The 22,421-nt window shown below is 38.4% G+C and overlaps 1 long non-coding RNA gene across 1 annotated transcript in view; it reads left to right on the top strand.

The window, feature by feature from the left end:
* The window catches only part of LOC116274570, a 59,324-nt gene extending 39,283 nt beyond the window's left edge, over positions 1-20,041 (top strand). Inside the window, exon 3 of the long non-coding RNA XR_004183340.1 lies at positions 16,843-20,041. This is a non-coding gene — a long non-coding RNA (uncharacterized LOC116274570). The remainder of the gene's footprint in view (positions 1-16,842) is intronic.
* Positions 20,042-22,421: the final 2,380 nt, after the last annotated feature.

Genomic DNA, 22,421 nt, shown 5'->3' on the forward strand with positions numbered 1-22,421 from the left:
TGAGGCCACGCACTGAAGGCATAGAAACACAGGAAAAATGTGAAAAACGTTGTGGTGAAAAGATGGTGCATCCTGTGTAGGAATATGCTTGAGTTTTAGGTTACTGTAAATTATAGAAATGTAATAAGCATTTGGCAATGTTGGCAGAGAGGTAGGAAAGTAACCAGTGGCTATACATTCAGATTCTAAAGTCATGAAAATGGAAATCTTCAGAATAAGAAGAGATTCGCAATAAGCTCTGAGGGACATCAATGAAGGTAAGACCTGAAGAAGAGAGTTTGCAGAGTGCAATGAAATAGAGTTACTCAATACAAGATAAAGACCAGGACAGTGTGATGCCATGAGAACAAACGTAATGATATGGTTTGGCTCTGTGTCCGCACACAAATCTCATCTCATAGCTCCCATAATTCCTACGTGTTGTGGGAGGGACTGGGTGGGAGATGACTGAATCATGGAGAGGGGTCTTTCCCATTCTGTTCTCATGATAGTGAATGGATCTTATGAGATCTTACGGTTTTAAAAATGTAGTCTCCCTGCATAAGCTCTCTTTTTGCCTGCCACAATCCATGTAAGAAGTGACTTGCTCCTTCCCTTCCCTTCGGTCATGATTGTGAGGCTTCCACAGTCATGTGGAGCTGGGAGTTCCCCATTAAACCCCTTTCCTTTGTAAATTTCCCCATCTTGAGTATGTCTTTATCAGCAGTATGAAAATGAACTAAAATACAGTAAATTGGTACCAGCAGAACGGGGCACTACTGAAAAGATACCTGAAAATGTGGAAGTGACTTTGGAACTGGGTAACACGCAGAGGCTGGAACAGTTTGGAGGGCTCAGAAGAAGACAGAAAAACATGGGAAAGTTTGGAACTTCCTAGAGACTTGTTGAATGGCTTTGACCAAAATGCTGATAGTCATACAGACAATAAAGTCCAGGCTGAGGTGGTCTCAAATGAAGATGAGAAACTTGTTGGGAACTGGAGTAAAGGTGATCTTGTTATGTTGTAGCAAAGAGACTGGCAATATTTTACCCCAAGCCTAAAGATTTGTGGAACTTTGAACTTGAGAGAGATGATTTAGGAAATCTGGGGGAAGAAATTTCTAAGCAGCAAAGCATTCAAGAGGTGACTTGGGTGCTGCCAAAGACATTCAGTTTCATAAGGGAAGCACAACATAAACTTCGGAAAATTTGCAACCTGATAATGCAATAGAAAACAAAATTGTATTTTCTGAGGAGAAATCCAAGCTGGCTGTAGAAAAGCCAAATGTTAATCTCCAAGATAATGGGAAAAACGTCTCCACGGCAAGTCCGAGGTCTTCATGGCACCACCTCCTATCAAAGGCCTGGAGGCCTAGGAGGAAAAGGTGATTTCAGAGGCCAGGCCTGGGTCCCCTTGCTGTGTTCAGCTTAGGGACTTGGTGTTCTCCATCCCAGCTGCTCCAGCTGTGGCTGAAAGGTCCAACCTAGAACCCAGGCCATGGCTTCAGAGGGTGGAGGCCCCAAGCCTTAGCAGCTTCCATGTGGTGTTGAGCCTGCCAGTACACAGAAGTCAATAATTGGGTTTGGGAATCTCTGGGAACCTCTGTCTAGATTTCAGATGCATAGAAACGTCTAGATACTCAAGCAGAAGTCTGCTGCAGGGACGAGGCCCTCATGGAGAACCTCTTGTATGGCAGTGAGAAAGGGAAATGTGGGGTTGGAGCCCCCACACAGAGTCTCTAATGGGGCACCACCTAGTGGATCTGTGAGAAGAGGGACACCCTCCTCCAGACCACAGGATGATAGATCCACCAACAGTTTGCACTGTGTGTGAGTGCCTGAAAAAGCTGCAGACATTCAATGCCAGCCCATGAAAGCAGCTTGAAGGGAGGCTGTACCCTGCAAAGCTACAGGAGTAGAGCTACCCAAGACTATGGAAACCCACCTCTTGCATCAGCGTGACCTGAATGTGAGACATAGAGTCAAAGAAGAGCACTTTGGAGCTTTAAGATTTGACTGCCTCACTGGATTTCAGACTTGCATGAGGACTGTAGCCCCTTTGTTTTAGCCAATTTCTCCCATTTGGAATGGCTTTATTTATCCAATGCCTGTACCCCCATTGTACGTAGAAAGTAACTAACTTGCTTTTAATTTTACGGGCTGATAGGAGGAAGGGACTTGTCTCAGATGAGACTTTGCACTTTTGAGTTAATGCTGAAATGAGACTTTTGGGGACTGTTGGGAAGGCACAATTGGTTTTAAAATGTGAAGATATGAGATTTGGAAAGGGTTAGGGGTGGAATGATATGGTTTGGCTCTGTATCCCCAACCAAAACTCATCTTGTAGCTACCATAATTCCCACGTGCTGTGAGAGGGACCCAGAGGGAGATGATTGAATCATGGAGTAGATCTTTCCTGGGCTGTTCTCATCATAGTGAATGGGTCTCACAGACCTGATGGTTTTAACAAAGGGGTTTTCTCTGCACAGGCTTCCTCTTTTTGCCTGTCGTTATCCAAGCCAGATGCAACTTGCTCCTCCTTCCTTTCTGCCAAGATTATGAGGCTTCCCCAGACGTGTGGAACCCTGAGTTCTCCATTAAACCTGTTTCCTTTTTAAATTGCCCAGTCTCAGGTATGTCTTTATCAGCAGAGTGAAAACAGACTAAACCAGGCATCTGTGTTTTCAGAAAGATAAAGTGGCAAATGGTATTAACTACTGCAATAATTTGAAGGATAAAATGTTTATAAAACACAGTGACATTAACATTCTATTTGAATAATTTGAAAGTACTTTCAGTGGAATAACAATGAATCTTCATGGGAATTGGACAAGAAGTGAATAGAACTAAGAAAATGGAAATAACTACTACGCCCAACATTTTCAAAAACCTAGGCTTTGAGGAAAATGAGAGACCCATGGCAACGGATGGAAGAGAGTATGGTGGTAAGAGTGCAGTTTCAGAGAGATTTGAGTATTTTTGAATTCTCATAGAAGTAAGTTTGAGGAATGGGAAATACTGAAGACACTGAAAGGGAGAAAAAATAATGAATTGAGTCACTTTTCAGATGGCAGTGATCACATATAGAAACTGAGTGGAGAAAAAAGCCTTGTACATGATGTAAGTTCATTCATCAGGTAGGTTTTTGGTTTTGTTTATGCGAAGAGAAGAGCATTTCTTCCCAATGATTTAAGCCTTTTTCAGTGAAGGCAAAGTCATCTCCCAATAGTATTGAAGTAGTTTGAGAATTTTGAATTATAAGGTGAGTGTGTAGAATAAAGAGTTATTGAGAACTAGAGCGTACTGATTGAAAAAAATATGGTAGGATTGATGAGAAATACTCAGGGTCTGCTTGAAGTTAGTGACAATGAATTTAATCTAAATGACTTAGTTTGTCTCTGGCACCACTCAACATCTTAAGTGTGTCCACAAAGAAGATAATAATTGGATTAATCCAGTACAAGAAATATTACTCTATTTGGAAGGACATACTACCTATATTTAGAAAAATAAATATGGGAATTGCCAATGATAGGGACACATAGGAAGAACGTATGTGTTGGGGGTTGAGGCAACCTCTGCCTCCCAGATCCGAAGTCCAGGAAAACCTGGACTTTGAGTACAATTAACCACATAAACTATAAGAAATGACGTTAAGGTCAGTCAGTTGGTTTTTATAATTTGTCATTTAAAAAATGGACCTGTTAAAGACAGGAAGCTCCATGTTGAGCTAAAGGTGTATAAGTATAAAAGAAAATAGAAAATGTTGCCATTGCAAACACGAAATCAAAGCATTGAAATTTAGTAAATCAGAACCATTTCTAAGTACATTAATATTAAATTCAACGAAGGTTTTAAGACCAGCTTTGAATACTGAGTAATCTGGTTAGGCAAGTACCATAGTCTTCAATACATATGCGAGGATGCCAAAAAGATGAGTAGCCAGAAACAGAGAAGTTATCAAGACTAGTACACCAAATACAGTTTACTTTTAAAAAATGGAGTGTGACACAAAACGGTGAGATTTGGAAGCAGCTGTTCAGAGTGAGGCAGATGACTTTGAGGTTGATGAGATACGGAAAAATGAACAACCTTCATTGTGACACTGTCGTAGGATTAGAAAGAACTGAAGAAAGAGAATACACATTTTAAAGAAATTCATAGTTGTAACTGTTAAATATTTTACTGATATTAGGGAATGTATTAGTTACGATGTAAGAATTCCACAGGAAACAAAAATAGATTTAGTAATGATAGGAAGAGTAAATGTGTTCAGGATAGATCAACACACAGCAAAGTTGAGATGTGAGTATGAGAGATGCATGAGGTACTGAGATGTTAAAGACGACCAAAGCAAGAGGTTCCAGGCAGAGGAAGATGAGAGATCCTGAGATTATTCAGATAAGCGTACTTGGTATTACTACTTCCCCGCTGTTAAATAGTTAAGGTAAGTAGCTTAATAGGACTGTTAGTGCCAGTCTCTAGGTAGCACAGGGATACCTTGGAATGGAATAGAAACAGTTGTTGTAGTTAAGGTTTGGTTATATGGTGGCTGAATAATTGTGGCTGGAATTGGTGGGTTCTTGGTCTCACTGACTTCAAGAATGAAGCCAGAGACCCTTGAGGTGTTACCTTTCTTAAAGATGGCGTGTCCGGAGTTTTTTCCTTCAGACGTTCAGATGTGCCTAGAACTTCTTCCTTCTTGTTGGTTCGGGATCTTACTGTCAGGAGCGAACCTGCAGACCTTCGCGGTGACTGTTAAAGCTCTCAAAGGCAGCGTAAACCCAGTGAACAGCAACAAGATTTACTGTAAAAATAAAAGAATAAAAACTCCAGTGTAGAAGATTACCACAGCAAGTTTCCACTGCTGGTGCCAGCAGCCTGCTTTTATTCCCTTATCGGACCCCTTCCACATCCTGCTGATTGGTCCATTTTACAGAGAGCTGATTGGTCTATTTTACAGAGAGCTGATTGGTCCATTTTGACAGAGTGCTGATTGGTGCGTTTAGAATCCTTTAGCTAGAGGCAGAGTGCTGGACAGAAAAGTTCTCCAAGTCCCCACTAGGTGAGCTAGATACAGAGTACTGATTGGTGTATTTACAAACCTTGAGCTAGACACAGAGTATTGATTGGTGCATTTACAATCCTTTAGCTAGACACAGACGGCTAGACAGACAAGCTCTCTAGTATTCCCACTAGGTTAACTAGATACAGAGTACCCATTGGTGTATTTACAAACCTTGAGCTAGACACAGAGTGCTGATTGGTGCCTTTACAATCCCTTAGCTAGACATAAAGGTTCTCCAAGTCTCCACTAGACTCAGGAGCTCAGCTGGTTTCACCCGGTGTGTCCAACACAGGGGCTGCAGGTCAAGCGGCCCAGCAGTCCCACACCGTGCCCAGCACTCCTCAGCCCTTGGGCGGTTGATGGGATCCGGTGCCTCAGAGCAGGGGACGACGCTGGTAGGGGAGGCTCCCGCGTGCAGGAGCCCACCGAGGCGGGGATGGGGGTGGGGGCGGTCTCGGACATGGCAGGCTGCAGGTCCAGAGGCCTGTCCGGCGGGGAGGCGACTGAGGCCTGGGGAGAATTCGAGAGCCGTGCATGCGGGCTAGCAGTGCTGGGGGACCCGGCGCAACCTCCGCAGCTGCTGGCCCGGGTGCTAAGCTCCTCACTGCCCTGAGCCGGCAGCGCTAGCTGGCCGCTCCCAGTGCCGGCCTGCAGAGCCCGCGCCGCCGTGCCCGCCAGAACTCGCGCTGGCCTGTTAGTGCCGGGCGGCCCCGGTTCCCACCCTCGCCTCTCCCTCCACACCTCCCCAGCAAGCAGAGGGAGCCGGCGCCTGCCTCGGCCAGCCCATAGAGGGGCTCCCACAGTGCAGTGGCGGGCTGAAGGGCTCCTCAAGGGCTGCCAGAGTGGATACCCCGAGGAAGAGGAGACGCCGAGAGTGAGGGCTGCTAGCACATTGTCACCTCTCATAATTAATTCCATGTTTAGCATACTTTTTTTTTTTTTTTTTCCCCCGAGACAGAGTCTTGCGTTGTCACCCAGGCTGGAGTGCAGTGGCACAATCTCAGCTCACTGCAACCTCTGCCTCCCAGATTCAAGCAATTCTCTTGTCTCAGCCTCCTGAGTAGCTGAGGTTACAGGCACTTGTCACCATGCTCGGCTAATTTTTTGTATTTTTTTAGTAGAGACAGGGTTTTACCATGTTGGCCAGGTTGGTCTCGAACTCCTGAACTTAAGTACTCTGCCTGCCTCAGCCTCCCAAAGTGCTGGGATTACAGGTGCTGGCCACCATGCCTGGCCTAGCATACTTTCAAATAAAGAAAAAAATATTAAAAGTGAACCATTATATATTTTTCGTGCTACTTAAAACTTTTTATTGTCTAACAGTGTGTTCTGCGATTAGACCTTAAAATTCCTGGTTGTTTTTTCACTGATAACCGGTTACTAAAATGTTGGTTTCGTTCTATGATTGGTTTGATGGTCTGACTCTTTCCAGGGAGCAATGATTTTGTTGAACACTCTTTGACAGGTAGCTACAATTGAAATAAATGCTTTTTGGGCATGAAGAGAATTTCAAAAGGCAAAGACATAATTTGAATACATGTGTTAGATGATGAAGCATGATTTTCATTGATGTAGTTGGTGGCATGAGCAGGATAAATAAATAGCGGATATAATATTATAAAGCCAAGACTTTTATAGGGAGGAGGCAGTCTCCAAGAATAAGAAGGTGAGGAATAACTTCTGACAGCATATGACTTTAGCTTGTCGTTGAAATATTTGAGAAATGGATAGACAGAGTCCCAAAAGGCAGATCTCTCATAAAGGACATAATATAAAGAAAAACATTTTAATATCAGATAAATATGTAATCACAAATCAAATATTTCTTTAAATTGCAAAATATTCATAATTCTCTTTTACTTGTCATTATAGTAAGGATTTTAACTTTGAATTATCCTTACTCATCCAAATATTCCTATATACACAGGTAAATTTATTTTCTTCTATTTCAATATGCCTAACAGTAAATAATCAAACAAGTGAGCCAAGAAAGAATAGAAAAAAAAAAAAAACTTTAATAATGATAGTTGAGTATTTTTCAATATAGGATATTGTGTGGTATCTGGGGAAGAAAATAAATTGTTTAAGTTTATAACATGTATTCTTAGCTAGTGGGAAAAGTAAAATATGTTAATATGTAATTTGCCGCTGTTTCTACAATATATTTTTGTGTCAAAAGGTTGCTTTTTCAAATTATAATTATTGTTTTACAGATGTCCAAAATTGCCCACAGAGTAAGATACGTTTATTTACAAAGCCAGCTTCTACATGAGAAATTGGTATTTGTTTGAGCAACCTAGTGCATTAAGTGGAAAAAGTGTGCTTAAAGCCAGAGACTCTTATATGTTATTTAATGGGACAAACAGAAAAATTATCATCATAGCAATTTACTTCCTTCAGGGCTTGGTATTTTTAAAGAAGATAAATGCATTTAGTATTTGGAAAGGGGCTTAGAGAATAATGAAAAAAGATTATTAAAAGGTCAAGGAGCAACAATGTTAGAAACATTATAATGATGAAACTCATGAAAGAGTGAACAAACATACATATGTATTATATAAAAATAAAACATTTTGTAAGCTGAAGAATATCAAGGTTCATAAATTTTAAAAGGAGAGTTTTATTTCTCATAAATGGCTGCAGCCTGCAGGGTGGCCATTCAGATAGGCTGGAAAGCACAGCCTTGACTGGAAGCCAGAAACAGACACTTTGAGGGAGGGACAAAGGGAATAATAATTTATACTGAGTGGGGTTGCCAAATATACTTATTCGATAAGCTACAGGAGGAGTTGTGACTATCTGTGAAAAGAGACCTGTGCGCATGTACAGTTGAGCTTCATGCTCCTTCATGGGTCCCACGTACAAAAAATGGTGGCATTAGCATGATCTGTGGGTAGAGGTGTTGGCTCTTTTGATATCAAAAGGTGAATCAGAGGACACAAAATCCCTTACTGTGCATTCTCTGTAGACTGGCCAGAACCACTCTGTGGTTGGTAGTCTCTTATTAGACAAAAATAGAGGAGTGTCAGGTGCTTGGTTGACTTTAGTGGTGGAGTCTTTTGAAATGTCTGGTTTTTGTCAAGCACATAGGGAGGAAAACCTAATCATGGTTAGCAAGGGAAGGGGTTTAATGAAGTGTGACTGACACCCATCCTGTTGTAGCCAAGAATTCAGTTTTCAGGATTACTCTGGGTTCCTCTTTGCAAAGAGATAATCTGTTCAGTCATTTGGGAGGCTTGGAATTTTATTTTTAGTTTACATTCTACAGTCAAATATGTGGACCCTTAGATTTTCAAGGTATGTCCTCATTTGAATGATGCACATTAATAGAACTGTAGGATATGATGAGATTTCTCTTCAAATAACCCAATAAATCTTTTATTCTTTAATTCATAGTGCCCGCCCTTTTTCCCTTTTTCTTCTTTTTTTCCTTTTTGCCTTTGTTAGATGCCCAGGCACGCCACAGTACCGGGCGTTATCAGTACCAGCTCACATTCCTTTCCTCATTTAGAAAGAAGACTAACTTTGTAGCTCATCACAGACACCCCTTCCCCTTTCCTCTCCACTTTTTTTTACGTACTCACCTTATCTAAAAAAAATTCAAATGTTTAGCCAATCAGAATTAGTTTAGATTATATGATCAGCCAATGGGGAAAGGGTACGGGGCAGGATTTGCATCAGGAATAAAGGCTTTCGTGTCCCTTTGTTCAAGTGTGCTCTCATGGCGACTGGCCAAGGAGGCACCCTTCTGCGCAGAAATAAAATTTCTTTGCTAAGAATCCTTTGTTCAAGTGTTCAATTTCCTTAAGATTTTGAGCATTATTCCTAACCGAATCATCAAAACTACTGTGGGGGACTGAGGACATTTATGTGGGGAACTGAGGACATTGATTTGGGAAAAGAACGAGAAGATAGAGAGGAGAACAGTCACATCGTAGGGAAAAAAATATGATTCTAGGGAAATGCTGAACTTGGCATGGTGATGGTCATACTGTTTCTGGATCGCTAGAGCTTTTCTTAGAGACTACTTTCTTGGTCCCATGTTTGATTTGGTATAGTTTCAGCTCAATGCATGCTCCAAGAAAGAAATCAAAAGCAAATATTTGAGAAAAATAGCTATTTTTAATAAAATTTGAAGATAGCTATACCAGTGTCAATTGTATGTTCTCACTTATACATGGGGGCTAAGCTATGAGTACAGAAAGGCATACAGAGTGATATAATGGACTTTTAGAGTCTCAGAATGGGGAGGGTGGGAGAGGCACTAGGAATAAAAAACCACACAGTATGTACAAGGTACACTACTTGGGTAATGGGTGCACTAAAACCTCAGAATTCAATACTATGTAATTTATCTGTATAACCAAAAACCACTTGTACTCCAAAAGCTATTGAAATTTTTTTAAAAGGCAGTACGTATGAAAGAATTGATTTCTGAAAAATTGTATTGAGATGCTTGAGGATGCGTGGTAAAATATTTATTTACAAAGATAAAGACAATCAAACAGATGAAAAACATGGGTCTATTATCAATGGTAGGAATAAAAGTTGTATGAAGAAATAATAAAATGACCTGGCCAAGACAATGACCAAAGTTTCGTACTTATGAAAATGACACCTTGTGTCAGATAAGCAATTCTCATGATGTATAACCACTTCATCCATCTGTTTAGTTTATCTATAATAATTTCTATAAATTTGTTATTTGGGAGAAGTTCTTCCCCTGACTTCAAAGTGAAAAGTTAAATAAGCCCAGAATTGTTCAGGTCATGCTAAAAAATAATAATAATTATTAATATAATTCCAAAATTCTTCCCCTACCTTGATTCTCTTGATTTCTGTGCAATCTACCTGTGGGTTTTAGATCATTCTAGCAACTTCTGACACACCACACCAACTTTTATATTTTTGATTATTTTTTGTCAGTTCACTGTAACATTTCATGTTAATATTATGCTGGTTTCTTAATAAGTATTTCCAACTTAACATCATGCTACAAATATAAATGCAGGTTTTTAATTAAATAAAAGTTGTGACTGTGATACTACTACATTTAAGAGAGTCCCTGCCCCTCGGTTGCCTTGTTTTTTGGGCGAATAAAACAGATATCTATGACATGACTGATGGTTCTTCTACTCTTGTTATTCTCTCTTGCCTATACCCACCTTACTTTGACCTGGAAATTGCCTTATCTTTCCATGCAACATTTTTTCTCCTACATACAAGTGTCCCCACTCACACTCCCCAAACATAGAGATATGTGGCAATACCCTTCATCTTAATACAAATAAAAGAAATTTTCCTCAAACTACATTCTTCTCCAGTTACTGTCTTATTTCTTCTTTTCACTGAAAACTTCATAAAAATCGATGGTCTCCACGCCTCTCATTCTATCTTCTCACTGGTAACACACTAGAGTAAAACCTTTATCTCCACCACTCATGAGAAATGGTCTTATCAATTCTTCAAATGTCTTTCACATTGCCAGGTTAATTCTTTGTGTCTTCACTGATCTATAGGTAGCTTATGACACAGTTCATCTCTCCCTTCTTGCCTTGATCTTTCCGATATTACTGTTACTCAGATTTTCTGCTAATACAATGGTCATTCTGTTCACTCTTTTACTGGATTATTATCATCTATCATAACTCAATTTTTAGAATGGCTCAGAGAATGGCTCAGAGATTAGCTCTGAGCCCTTCCTCTTTATTTCACTTGTTAGGTGGTGATATCTAACAGTACACACACACACACACACACACACACAATCTCTTGTAACTTCCCTCTTCTGAATATTGAACCTAAAAAAGCCAACTGCCTACTTGAATGTCTATGATTATATGAAAATTAACAAGTCTAAAATAAAATTACCCTTCCCCCAGTAGCTCTTCCCATTTATCTCAATTTCAGTATGTGAAGTTCATTTACTCCAAGTGTTAAGGGGATCTTTTTATGTTCTCTTCTTAAACATTTTCCAAACATGACATAGTGACTCTGTCCTTCACTAATGCCACCCTGGGCCAACCTGCCAGCATCTCTCAACTAAAAAAAATTAGTAACTTCTTAACTGGTCTTCTGCCATCCCCTTTAAGACAAAATAAATAGTAAATATATTAAATAAGTACATTACATACTTGGTTACAACACACCTGTTGCTACAGAGAAAGAAAAAGAAAAAAACCTGAATAGAGAAAGTAACAAGGATTGTGAATTCCATATTGTGTTTGTATTTGAGTTGTACAAATACAAATACAAATATGGTTGTATTTGAGAACAGTGGCAGTAGAAAGTAGTAAAGATAGGCATTCACAAGAGAAAGAAGAGTCTTCCAGGTGGAAGCTAGTCCAACTGGAATAGAGTAAATGAGGAGGAAATTTCTAGAGGAGAATGTCCATGGTAAAAGAGGACTCCATTATTTACTGAATCTACCTGTGTATTAGGCTGTTCTTGCATTGCTATAAAGAATTACCTGAGACTGGGTAATTTATAAAGAAGAGAGGTTTAATTGGCTTATGGTTCTGCAAGTTCAACAGAGAGCATGGTGCTTCCATCTGCTCACCTTCTAGGAAGACTTCAGGAAACTTACAATCATGGCAGAAGGCAAAGAAAGAGCAGGTACGTCACATGGAGAAAGCAGGAACAAGAGAGTGGGGGTATAGGTGCTACACCCTTTTAAACCACCACATTTCATGAGAACTCATTCACTATCACAAAAACAGCACCAAGGTGATAATGCTAAGCCATTCATGAGAAATCTGACCCCATAATCCAAACACCTCCCACCAGGCCACACTTCCATCATTGGGGATTATAATTACCCCTAGTGACCCACTAGCAAACTTTTTGCTTTCTGTTCCTGTGACATTACGTTCTGCTGGTCCAGAGGTCTTAGTTCCAGAGGGAAGAATGCTGCCACCAGGAGACACAACAGCAATTCCATTAAACTGGAAGTTAAGATTGCCACCTGGACACTTTGGGTTCCTTTTACTTTTAAGTCAACAGGCTAGGAAGGGAGTAACAGTGTTGGCTGGGGTGAATGACCTGGACTATCAAGATAAAATCAATCTACTACTACACAATGGAGGTAAGGAAGAGAATGCATGGAATACAGGAGATCCATTAGGGTGTCACTTAGTATTACCATGCCCTGTGATTAAGGTCAATAGGAAACTACAACAGCCCAGTCCAGGAAGGACTGCAAATGGCCCAGACCCTTCAAAAATGAAGGTTTGGGTCATTCCACCAGGAAAAACCGATGACCTGCCAAGGTGCTTGCTGAAGGCAATGGAAATACAGAATGAGTAGTAGAAGAAAGTAGTCATAAATATGAGCCATGACCATATGACCAGCTGCAGAAACAAGGACTGTAATTGTCATGAGTATTTCCTCCTTTTTTTTTATTAAAAACATGTTTGTGCATGTGTACACTTGTACTAAGAAAATATCTTTATTTTGTTCATTTATCATGTGACATTTATTAACTTCATATCAGCATTTACATATTCTTAACTTTACGTAATAGCATTTGGGTTGGGGATTGATGCATTTCCGGTTGTACAAAAGATACTTCTATTATGTTAAGTTTAATTATGACCTTATTATTATCTTTATTTGGAGATTATGTATAATCTGAGGAGATGTCTATAGGTTCAAGTTGACAATGGGTGGACTTGTAGTGTTTAATACTGAGTGTCAACTTGATTCGATTTAATAATACAAATATTCATCCTGGGTGTGTTTGTGAGGGTGTTGTCAAAGGAAATTAACATTTGAGTCAGTGGGCTGGGAAAGGCAGACCCACCGTTAATCTGGGTGGGCATGATCTAATCAGCTGTCAGCATGACCAGAATATAAAGCAGGCAGAAAAATGTGAAAAGACTAGACTGGCTTAGCCTCCCAGTCTGCATCTTTCTCCCATGCTGGATACTTCCTGACCTCAAACGTCAGACTCCATGATTTCAGCTTTGGGACTCGGACTGGCTTCCTTGCTCCTCAGTTTACAGATAGCCTATTGTAGGACCTTGTGATTGTGAGTGCTAATACTACTAAATAAACTGCCATATGTATGTGTGTATATATATCTTATTAGTTCTGTCTCTCTAGAGAACCCTGACTGATACACCTGCTTTAATAGGCTGTTGAATGCCCATGACTTTTCCAGGTGCAGGGCATAAGCTGCCATTGAATATACTATTATTGGGTCTACAGGGTGATGGCGCACTTCTCATAGCTCCACTAGGCAGTGTTCCAGTGAAGGCTCTGTGTGGGGATTTGAACCCCTCATTTTCCCTTGGCACTACCCTAGTATAAGTTATCTGTGGGGGTTCTGTTCCTGAAGCAGGCTTCTGCCTGGAAACTCAGGCTTTTCGTAAATCTTTTGAAATCTATGCAGAAGGTACCAAGACTTATTCATTCTTACACTGTGCAGGCTTAACAGCACATAGAAACCACCAAGGCTTATGGCAGTTTGTACTTTCCAGAGCAGCAACATGAAGAGTGTCTGGGAGGTTTTGAGCCAGGGCTGGAGCCGGAGTGGCCTAGACGTGGAGAACAGTGTCTCAAGACTACACAGGGCAGCAAAGCCCTGGGCCTGGCCATGGAAACCATTCTTTCCTACTAGGCCTCAGGACTTGTCATGGAAGGGGCTGCCACGAAGTTCTCTGAAATGCTTTCCAAGCATCCTCCCCATTGTCTTGGCTATCAGCACTTGGCTCCCTTTTATTTATGCATATTTCTCTAGCAAGTTGTTTCTTCACAGCCTGCCTGAATTTCTCTACCCAAAAAGGTTTTTTCTTCCTCTGCCACGTGACCAGGCTGCAAACTTTGAAAACTTTTGTTGTCTGCTTCCCTTTTGAATGTAGGTTCTAACTTTAAGTCATTCCCTTGCTCCTACATCTGAGCATAGGTTGTTAGAAGCTGCCAGGCCACATTTTGAATTAATTAATAAGCATTAATTCAAAAGGAAAGAGAAAGTGGACCAAACAATTGAAGAGTACTGAGAAAGAATTGACAAAAATAAATGGGCAGGAATTGGAGAAGTGACAGAGAAATCAACAGTGAAGGTTAAGAAGTGACCAGTGATCTTCGGAGAAAATCAAGACATTGTGTTACTCTACAAGCCTAGTGGGGAAAAAATAAGTAACAAAGAGAAGACAGCAATGAAATGTGTTACTTAATCTTCACATATCAGGTAACATATCTACTAAATGGAGTGGTTCAAAGACAGGTTATGAACAGAAGAATTGGAAGCCCAATGCAAAAATAGATTGATATGCTTTAATTTCACCTTGAACTGTAATTCCCATGTGTCAAGGGAGGGATTTGTAATGTCCACATGTCAAGGGAAGGAGGTGATTGCATCATGGGGGCAGTTTCCCCCATGCTATTCTTGTGATGGTGAGTGAGTTCTCCTGAGATATAATGGTTTTGTGTTTGACAGTTCATTTTTCACACTCTCTCTCTCCTGTTGCCTTATGAAGAAGGTGCCTGCTTCCCTTTCCACCATGATTGTAAGTTTCCTGAGATCTTCCAGCCATGCAGAACTGTCAGTCAATTAAACCTCTTTCCTTCATAAATTACCCAGTCTTGGCAATTTCCTTTCTTTTCTTTTTTCTTTCTTTCTTTTTTTTCTAAGGCAGTTTCTCTCTGTCATCCAGGCTGGAGTGGAGTCTGTCTCCCTGTCTCCCAAAATCAGGTGATTCTCTTGCCTCAGTCTCCCAAGTAGCTGGGATTACAGGCATCCACCACCTGGCCTGGCTAATTTTTGTATTTTTGTAGAGACAAGATTTCACCATTTTGGCCAGGCTGGTCTCAAACTCCTGACCTCAAGTGATCCACCCACCTTTGCCTCCCAAAGTGCTGGAATTACAGACATGAGCCACTGCATTGGGCCTCAAGTATTTCTTTCTTTTTTTTTTTTTTTTTTTTGAGACGGAGTCTCGCTCTGTCATCCCGGCTAGAGAGCAGTGGCCAGATGTCAGCTCACTGCAAGCTCCGCCTCCCGGGTTCCCGCCATTCTCCTGCCTCAGCCTCCCGAGTAGCTGGGACTACAGGCGCCGCCACGTCGCCCGGCTAGTTTTTTGTATTTTTTTTTTTTTTAGTAGAGATGGGGTTTCACTGTGTTAGCCAGGATGGTCTCGATCTCCTGACCTCATGATCCACCCGTCTAGGCCTCCCAAAGTGCTGGGATTACAGGCGTGAGCCACCGTGCCCGGCCGAGGTATTTCTTTATAGTAGTGTGAAAATGTGCTAATACACAGATATTCCAAAGAGTTTTACTACAAACAAAGCAAGGACTGGGCAGTAGCTAAAAGAAGAAATAGAAGCAGCAGAAGTGTTATTATTATACTTGGTATTCTATTCATTTTTAAAATTGAAGAAATAACAGCTTATTTGGATGTTTATGGGAATAATTCAATAGACAGCAAAATTTTTGATGTATGACAGAAAGAGAAGAGTTGCCAGGGAAGTGCCCTGAACAAGTAAGAAGTAATAAATTAGTACTTTAGTGGAAGGATGTACTTTATGTAAGAGCAAGGAAATTTCATCTGCTATAGCAGCAAGTGGGAAGAAAGAGTATGTGAAGGAAACTGCTGTTTGATTTCAATTTTCTATTGAAGTAGGAAGCAAGTAGGAAGCAAGGTCATATGGTATGACTGTTAGAGGAAGGGCTGGGAGTCACTGGGAGGATAAATAGACCGTGTACTTGCCTGGCAGTACTGAGAACCCTCCAAAGCCCAAAGCGATCTGGTCCCTAGTATTTCTCTAACATTGTGCTCTATGACTTGCCCTCTCATTGTGTAGGCCTGGCTCCCTTGGTTCCTTAGCCATTTTTAGAAAATGCCAAGCACACTCCTGCCTTAAAACAATGTCAAACTTTTGCTCCTTCTGCCTAGTATACTTTCTTCTGATCCCCACATAGACTCTTCCTCACTTCATAAAGCCTCTGTTCAAATGCGAGGTTTTGCCTAAACCACCACCTTGTTGTTCTCTATTCTCTTACCCTACTTTATTTTTATTTTAGCACATATCAATACTTGACTCATTAAGTTGGTGATTTATTGCCTGCCTTTTCCTGATAGAATTGTATTTCCATGACACTAATCTTAGGTCCTGGAAAATGACTGGTAGGTGCCCAATAATGAACTCCCTTAAATAAATGAGTAAATATATGAACGAGTGAATGAATAAATGGTTACCAGGGAAAGAGAACAGAGAAAAGTGGGCTGTAAGTGAACAATAGGTAATATCTGAGTCACTTATTTAAGAGACATGGTCTTTAAACAACTGAAGTTAAATTACAGTAGAAACAGATAAAGTATCAAAAATATTTGCCTTTGGGAGGTGTTGACATAAGAAAGAGCACATACTTATTTTTGGTTATAGCCTTTTAGCATTGTTTGATTTTTTCAAACTTTGAGTTTATAACATTGATAAACACTAAAAGCATATTATTGTAAAAGGCCAGTTTGAGTGCAATGATGCATTTTACAGCCATTTCTGTCATCTAAAGCTGTACAATCTAAGCTTTTTGCTGCCACCACAGAAGCAACCATCTGAACAAACACCACAGAAGCAACCATCTGAACAAACTGAAGCTTGAATGCCCCATAGTTCAACAGAATTGATGTTAGATTCCTTTCAACTTTGCTCTCTTTTTTCATATTACATCACCTTCACTAGCAGGTTGCAAATAGTCATACAATAATATCTATTTTATTTCATTTCTAAAAGCTATGTTTAATGCATTTGTTGTACTTTTGAATATGACTAACTCCCAATTCATTCTTCCACAGACAGGAGATGTGAAGACAGATTGTCTGAATATCAAGATGCTGTCCTAAATTACATGAGGTACAGCTGCATGGTGGCATGCAAATTATTTTTTATCTCTGTACCTTCGTTTTTTCTTCATTGTTAAAATAAGAATACCTATCCTTTAGGCCTCTGTGGGTGAAAGTAATTGAATATGTACAATATTTACAATATTACCTAGTACATGGTACACAATAAATGCTAAACACATCATAGTAATTATTATTATAAATACTATTTCAAGCTGTCTCTGAATGGCTAGATAGGCTTGCATTCTGCTCTTCAGATACATAATCAGTAAGACAATGATGAAAGTGGATGCGAGAACACCATGTATTCAGCAGGCAGATTAGAGTTTAATCAAGAGTGTTTCTTAAGTTCATCATGTAAGACCAAATGAAAATCTGTGGATTTTACTGAAAATGAAAACTGCGTATTAAAATTATCTCTAGACTGAGTTTGAAATGCTAACTTTGAAAATGGTGACCTGAAAACGCTAAAAGAAATCATCATTAAAAACTAAAGGCTTAATTCTTTGTTTCATTTCTTTGAATTCTTTCTACCTGCATTTGTGAGTATGTGTATGTGTGTGCACGTGTGTGTATGTGTGTGTTGTGCATATGTATATATATGTGTGCATATGTGCAGTTGGAACCAAGACAGGCAGATGTATATAAGAATTCCTGCCTTTCAAATTATCTGAATATCCATGCTTTTCCGTGGACTATTAACATACATCAGAAAATAATTCCTCTAAATAAAATATCCCTAGCCTAAATACTTGGCCAGTGCACAGCTGTAGAAGGAGCCTGACATATCAGAGGTAGAGGATGTCTATAGCACCTTCAGCTCCAGCCCTATACTCTCTGTTTTACACAGACAAGTAAGAGATCTGGAGGAGGGGCAGAACCTACTCAGATCCTGATCTCTAAACCCATGGTTCAGAACTATTTTAACTGTGCCATACAGTTTCAAATAATCCAAAAGGAAAAATGTAACAGAGAAGAGATCAATGAAATGTGTTACCTGATCTTAACATTTCAGGTAAAATATCTACTAAATGGAGTAACATAAAGATAAGTTACAAAGAGAGGACTTGGAAACAGGACGTGAAAATAGATTGAATGGTTTGGCTCTGTGTCCCCACCCAAATCGCATCTCAAATTGTAATCTCCATGTGTCATTTATCCTTATGGTCAGTTATTGATTGAACTTTATCCCTGTGATCTTATTATGAACTATTTTGCTCTCTCTGGATGGCAGTAGTCTTAAATAGAGATATATTTTATGGAAAAAAATGTTATTTTTTAATCTACTCCTTCATAAAGAAGTGGAGAAAATTCCACTATTTATAGGAAGATAAAGTAAGTGGACATTTTATGAAGGCATACTTTTAAATTAGATGAACACATAAATCTGGTGCTGAAATTACGTGCAGATATACAGAAAATACTCCAGCTCAAGACAATACAACACAAATCAGGTAGAAAATTATTTGCCTATAAATCTTAATCTACTGCGATTTTATTTTCCCTCATCTATTTGCTATGTGGCACTCCTGAATTTTAGGTGCTAGGTCTATTACTTGGAAATAGGCTTGCCCTAATAAAACTGACATTTCTAAAGGGCTGTTTTCATAGAATCATGCTCCTGTTTCTGAGATCCCTAATTCAACACGTTGACAGAGTCTCAATTCTTTGCAGGGTACAATACCGGGAACAAAGGGGAAAATAAAAATAAAAGCAAAGAAGAAATGGGAGCAGGGATAAGCTCTTAAAGTTGTTTTAGTCCTCATAATTCAAAAAGTTATAAAGTTCTCTTACACCGAAACTAAATGTCTCAATTTTTACTCCACCTTTGGTCTTCTATTCCTGAGAGGCAAACTCAGGCAGTCTTTTTTTTTTTTTTTTTTTTTTTAGCAAAGCACATTTTATTACACATAAAATTAATATATTAATATACAATAAGTTACACTATTTTATCTTACTGCACAGTAATTCAAGAGGCTGTTTTTACTTTATCTTTAATCCCACTTCTGAACCCCAGAAAAACTTTATCAGGCAGTCTTTTAAATTATTTTTGGATAAGTTCTCTTTACCTAAAATTTGATTAATTTTTTTTTCAACCCCAGATTTTATCTCCAATAATTGATTGATTGTATGTTACAAGCACTCAGTTTTTATGGAAGTAGTGAAAATCCACCAGGTTTTTTTTAAGTTAAAGTTTTCATCAAAGAGCTTAACATCGAATACCAATGAGCAATCTGAAAGCACGATGGGATTTCTTATTCAACTCTTATGAAATTCACATTAGCCAATGAATTCTGTTCCATTTAATCACATCATTTCAATATTTCCTGTGGAACGCAGCATTTCAGTTGAGCCGAACCAGAAGCCTTCATCTTCATGACATACTTCATCTTTGAAAGAGGCTGCTTGTATGTTACGATTTTTCAAGCTTTTAGGCATCTTTAAACATTATACTTCAAGATTCCCAGAAATATGTGTTATTAAAATAATTTTGTATATTAATATTTGAAACCAGTCAGGACAAATAACTTTGATTTTTCTTTATTTATTCATAGATGCCACAAACTAACATTTGCTGTCATTATTGTAGGAGAAATGTGAGTTGCTCTTTAGAAAATGTCAATCACGTGCAAAATATGGTACATCAGGCTTTATAAATAAATATTTCATAAACTAGTTTATGTGATGTCAGGAATATTTAAAAACAAGATTTTGTTTCAAATAAAATTGCATATCACTGGGTTAAGCACAAGTAGTTTTCTTTAGTATAGGACTTACTTTCTTTAAAACACAGAAATGCTCCTTAAGTATTTAGTAAGAAATATATTATCTGGTGTAGCCCAAACTTATTTGACTATGGGACCTGTATTTCTTGGAGCATCTTTCCAGAAGTGATTTCCAAGAAAAAAGATTTTAAAGCATAGTATGAATAAAACCAGTAATAGCATACTTCATTAACTTTAATACTTGTAGATGTTTTATTTCCCGTCTTTCCTTCTCAAATAGGAGTACATCTTTTAGAAAAAATGGGTAATTTAAAATACATCTTTGTACATTATCACAAAACATAATACTTGAAGATGGTAATTGTTAGTAATAAAGCCTTTGGGTTTTTTTTCTGTTTTTTTTTTTTTGTTTTTTTTTTTTACTTCAGCAGTGATATACTGAACTGATAGTAATATTCAACTGCACACTAGTCATTTGCTTATAAATCCAAGATAGCTTTAAAATACTTACCAAAATATTTTCTGTTAACTGCGTGGTCAAAATTTTATCCTTGCAACTAATTTTTCTCCACCTTCTTATTTGATAAAAATATTGCAATGTACTAGCAAGACTGGGTCAGTTAGAAAAATTCATATATCTCTATTACATGGTTAAATTTTTTTTTTAAGTCAGAATACTTCATAATTTTCATCTCGTAGATATTTCTCTACCAGCCTGTCAATGTCATAAGAAAACAGTTATATTCAAACAATGAAATTGTCAAGTGAGGAATTTTCACAAAAGTATTTATTAAAATGTGAGAAAGTATTCGAAGCTGTAAATAGGTATACCTTCAGGATGATTATCGTTGCAGGTCAAAATAAAATGGCAGTGGTGGATTCCTTAGAAAAGAAACAAATGCTGATGAGTTTAGCAAGCCAGGGACAGACTAAAACCTACAATTTTTTAGTTTTTTTTAATTAGCTACTTTAAAGTTTTAAACAACTCACATGAAACAAATTCTATTAACCCATTTATATATAATTTTGGAGTGCTTTATCATAAGTTCTTACTGATTTTACCACTGACACTAAGTAGTAAGCCTTTTTGTTGTTGTACCTCCATCTTGGAATATCTCTATCCCAAGTGTCTTTAAACCATTTAAATTTACAAAGGAAGTAGAATTTTGTTGTTGTTGAGGTGAAATTGTGTCATCAATATACATAGGTTCCTCTTTAATTTTTAAGAATGTTCATATATATGTAAGACAACGTTATTTCAATTGGCTTAGGAAAATAATTTTTTCTGGTGAATTTATATTTTTGTTATTTTTGATCCTAAGTTTAAAAAAAGTACATAGATGACCAACAGATGCACCCAAATTGAAGATTTTAAAAAATTGTTTTTCTTGTTTATCTGCCCGTTAGTTTATGTTCTTGTAGAGGGGCAGAAAAAATGTTGTTATTAACACTTTTTCAAGATAATTAAAGGAGACAAAAATATGTGGAATATTCATTTCAGCTGTAGAACTAATACTGTTTTGGTGTTAGATGACCACTCACTGGGTCCTGTTCTCCATACTTTAAAAATACCCTTGTGGTGTCCAACATTATAGAGGTTGTAAACAGATGTATTGATTTATTTTTATAGTATTAAATCACTGAACACTGATGATAGAAAAATCAGAAGATTTTTGAGATTGAAGAAACCAGGCTGCTGATATGTGGACCTGCTTCAAGCGAGCTTAGTAATTAACATTGCATCCTGTTCAACTTTTTCAAGTTTCAGAATTAGAGGAGAACCAAATAACTTTCAACTGTTTTTATTGTTGCTGTGGTTTTGTTTTATTTAGTTTTGGTTCTGTTGGAATATAAATCGTTAACCCTACTTAGCAGTCTTTGGACTGGCTCAAATATTTTTCTCTCTTCTTTGGTTATATATCCTCACTCTGACTCCTTTGGTTATAGTTTTCATATGCTAGTTACATGTTCCTCTCCCCACTTGGGGCTACCAGAAATAATACAAATGAAGATCCTCTCATCTCTTCAAAAATAGGAGATAGAAAATCCCATCAATTATCATATCTGTGTCTTCATATTAACCTCTTTGGTGGGTATAGAACATGGGTTTGTTTGGTTTGTTATTTACACTAAATTCAAATGTAATGCACAACCTCATTCAAAAGAGTAGAAAGATAAAATAGATAGTACATAAATACCTGACTAATAAATATCAATAAATGAATATATAGATGAACGTTACAGTAAGAAGCTTCCCAGAATATCTGATGGACTTTAAGCACAGTCTTCCCTTCTGCTTCACGTGTTACAAATGATTTGTGTTCCATCAGGGTACAAACAATTTCCCAGGGAGCTTCTTAAATATGCAGAGTCAAGGTCACACTATTTCTCTTCTACCCTAACTCCCCGCCTCCTCCGCCCCTGACACACACACACAAAGATTTGAGAGGGTCTAGGAATTAGAACTTAATACAGGTTGTTCATGAATTTTATACCAAACACTGTAATCACTAGAGTCAGAATAGTCAAAGAAAAAGATATATATTTGAATGCGGTTTGTGGCTTGTTTGAAATCAATATCATGAATGGAACAAAAAAATAAAAAAAGTGTTTACTTTTAAACACAAGCCATGGTTTTGAGTTAAATAAATCTATTTGTCTCCCAAGAGCACAAAGAACCATCTTATCTCTATTTGGCTAATTGACGGCCATGGATTTGAAGTCTCCTAATTACTTCTCAACTCTTATTCTGCAAATTGTGTTTCCTGAAAATAGACTGGAATTGTGTATTCAAATGAAGGTAGT

The sequence above is a fragment of the Papio anubis genome, chromosome 4 (assembly GCF_008728515.1).
Source record: "Papio anubis isolate 15944 chromosome 4, Panubis1.0, whole genome shotgun sequence".
In the NCBI taxonomy this organism is placed as follows: Eukaryota; Metazoa; Chordata; class Mammalia; order Primates; family Cercopithecidae; genus Papio; species Papio anubis.